Source organism: Meleagris gallopavo, chromosome 13 (assembly GCF_000146605.3).
Source record: "Meleagris gallopavo isolate NT-WF06-2002-E0010 breed Aviagen turkey brand Nicholas breeding stock chromosome 13, Turkey_5.1, whole genome shotgun sequence".
Lineage (NCBI taxonomy): Eukaryota > Metazoa > Chordata > Aves > Galliformes > Phasianidae > Meleagris > Meleagris gallopavo.
In genome coordinates this window covers 1,584,412-1,587,633 of record NC_015023.2, presented here as the reverse complement: position 1 = coordinate 1,587,633, position 3,222 = coordinate 1,584,412, and the positions used below count along the sequence as shown (strand labels likewise).

General features: G+C 41.6%; 1 long non-coding RNA gene across 1 annotated transcript; it reads right to left on the bottom strand.

Annotated features, from left to right (window-relative positions):
* Positions 1-1,548: 1,548 nt before the first annotated feature.
* LOC104912911 lies at positions 1,549-3,132 on the bottom strand. Its single transcript, XR_795005.3, has 3 exons — positions 3,007-3,132; positions 2,747-2,821; positions 1,549-1,602 (listed from the first exon to the last, which is right to left on the bottom strand). It is a non-coding gene; the product is annotated as an uncharacterized LOC104912911 (long non-coding RNA).
* Between the last annotated feature and the right edge of the window lie 90 nt (positions 3,133-3,222).

Here is a 3,222-nt window from a genome sequence, read left to right as displayed (position 1 = left end):
AAAAAAAGGAAGCTGTGTACTTCATAAACTTTATCAGAATTGCTAGAAAATACCAGAAAGCAGCTGTCAGTATATTTTGCATTAAGCAGTCATTAGCACTCCACAATGCACAGCTAAGAACCACAGTCGTGGCCCTCATGACATTGGGCAGGTGGAACAGCCACTGAAGCCAACGGGAATTTGTTTCTCTGCATTTGGAACAGCCAGGACCAAGGCACAGTTCATTTAAAACAGTTCAAATATGTTTACTGATTAAAAATCACATCTGCTGATATCTTTCTGTGCAGTGACAGACTCAGTACCCAGTACCAGAAATGCTGATATGGCTCCAGTAAGCACAGTCTGGGCCCCAGAAAAGGTCTTTTAACACAGACCATTACGACTGCTTCTCCCCAGGAGACCCTCAAAGCATTTCTCAATTGCTTTCTACAACTTCTCAGAGTCTCCTCATTGATTCAACTCCTCCAGTATTGACAAGCATAAGTCTGTCCTACAGTGCAGGTATAATTCTGACCTCCTTTTCCCCCTGTCCACAATCAAATCAAAAAACTAATCTGAAGACAGACTGCCTGATTAGACATGACACAGCCCAGCACACTTCCCCTTTTCCCAATAACAAAGAAAAAGAAAGCATCAGCAACTCCTAGAAGGGAAAGCTGACTTTTCTACAGGACCTATGCTAGCAGTAACGTCATCCAGTACGTGTTCAGGTACATGTGGGTTGGGCTGTATCTACAGTGCTGTGTATGACAGCAAATTCCATGCGAGTTTGAGTACAGATACACATCTCAGCTAACAACATGATTTCGACAATCGAGGTGATCACCCAAGCAGGGAAGACTGACATCACAAACCATTCAAACTATTCAAGCAAAGCAGTTACCCGCAGATATGGTCAGAGCACTCAGATTTATCATCTCACAGCACAGATGTGACAGTGACCAACCTGCAAAGAATGGCTACAAAAAGTAGCAACTACCCAAAAGACAAAAGATTTCAGTGACCAGAACTGAACCTTCCTTATCTTTAGCAGATGAACGATATAAGTGGATACACCTCTCATTATCTGAGATATCCTAATAGGAAAGACATTCTTCTCTCCTTTGAAATAGCTATCAGTTGACTTCAAAACAACAGCCACAATCAGGGCTTAGCTTTCTGTGAATCCTTTAGCAAATGACCCTGCATAATCCAGTACTAGGTCTGCACCACCTCCTACAATCCTTTTGTACAGCCAGGCCATGCTGCCTTAGCAGAGTTCCAGTGTTTGGAAAGCAGGCAGGCACACTGCCCCTCAGCACTGAGCCACGTGAAGATCAATCAGCAATCTTGCTGAAACCAAATTTTATTTAAAAATGTGTCCATTATATGCATGTCTTTACCACGGTAAAAAAAAATAAAATTATTCTGCATCACAAAGCATTATTTCTTGCAGTATGAGATCATGTCCACACCCTTCTTAACAGTTTTAGTGACTCATAAGAAGTCCTCCTTAATGTATTTCTAAATGAACAGATTGTAATTGTTGAACTTGTTTCTGTTGCTTACCAGGATATTATGACCACGAACATTCCTCCATTTACTCACTGGTTCTGTCAAGACCTTATTAAAAAAAATACTCTGTGTTAGACATACCTTAGATTTGAAATACTGGGCCTTACTACACAGCAACAACTATTCATAAATAGTTGTTTAGTGAGAATATTCAGGACATGTACTGAAAAGCTCATCCCCCTTTAATTAACAGTAAGGAGCCCTGAAATACAAAATGTAATGACAAACCGTTAAAAAATAGAATCATTTCCATACTATTACTTTCTCATCATCTAAACAAGACTGGATTGATTACATAATCCTGTATTTAATTTCACTTTTCAAGCCATTTATCAATATGATGTAGGAAGACTGGCTAGCTGAAGATCCATTGCACTTCATTTCAACATCCAGCTCATTTATTCATGAAATCATTTCATGCAGGATAACTTTTATTGGCTAAGGAACAGACAGTCAGAATGCCATTGGATTGCTTTTGTTTTATTTTCACGATCTAAAAATCAATCCCAACAATTCATGTTTAAAATCAATCAGAAAAGCTTCTATCTAGCACAAAAGCCCCATCTGGTTTGGTGAGGGTCTAAAACTCCAGCAGCACCATCCCATCAGGTCAGTTAACTGGGCTTTTAAAATAAAGTTGCATTAAATGCAAATCATCATTTGCTATCCTTTGGGTTAATAATTATTTATTCCAAAAGGATCATTAGCAAATAACATCTGCAAACCCAGCATTTCTACATGAAGTTGTAAGATCTTTTATCAAATTTGTTCCCAGGTCTGTTAGAAGAATTATTAACATCTGAAGCACACAACAGCAACTGTTCACTGAGGCTCAATCCCTGTGTTGTTTAAAACACATCAATCCTGCCCTACCCCTAATCTTGTTTTAAGGAATATGAAATCAAATACCATACTGGTCTAAGCAATTATTAGGAACAATGACATAGTTGGATATTTTTAATCTATTTGCAGATTTTATTGATATTTTAGTATCAAGTACAACATTACATACGGTCCACAAATCTCTTCCAGTTTGCCTATTAATAACCAGGGGAGGCAGCGCACAGCTAAGCACGTGCAGCAGCAGTACCAGCACTGGCACATAGCCTGCTGTCCTGGCTCAGTACCTGAGGAAGGACAACTGCTCTAAGCAGCCACTGCACGATGTAAATAAAGAACAGAAACCCAGTACCTCGATGCTGGTAGTCTGTGCAAAATAATCCAGGCACGTTGTCTTTCCGCTTGCAATATTCCCCTCGATGCATATCTGACAAAGGAAGAAACAACACAGCTTTTAAAAACCGTGCTACTGCAAAGAAGTGAGCAGCGCATGCAGACGCGGCAGGCAGGCGGGGACATCGCTGACACCGCTCCGCAACGGCCACCGGCAGCGCCTGTGAGAGCCCAGCTGGGCGCCTCACACACGCTTCAGAACGAGACGCAAATACTTACAACGGTCTTTTTATCATCTTCTTTTATCAGATGCTTATCTAAAATGGGGGGGAAAAGAAAAAGCGGGAGTTACAACCAGGAAAGAGATCTTCGTACCGTATCTATTCCGTACCTCTTAACGCGAACTCCTCCACACCCCCAGGCACCGCTTCAGCGCAGCGCGAGGCAGGGCAGGCCGGGGCAGGCTAGGCCCGGCTCCACTCGCACACTTACAGC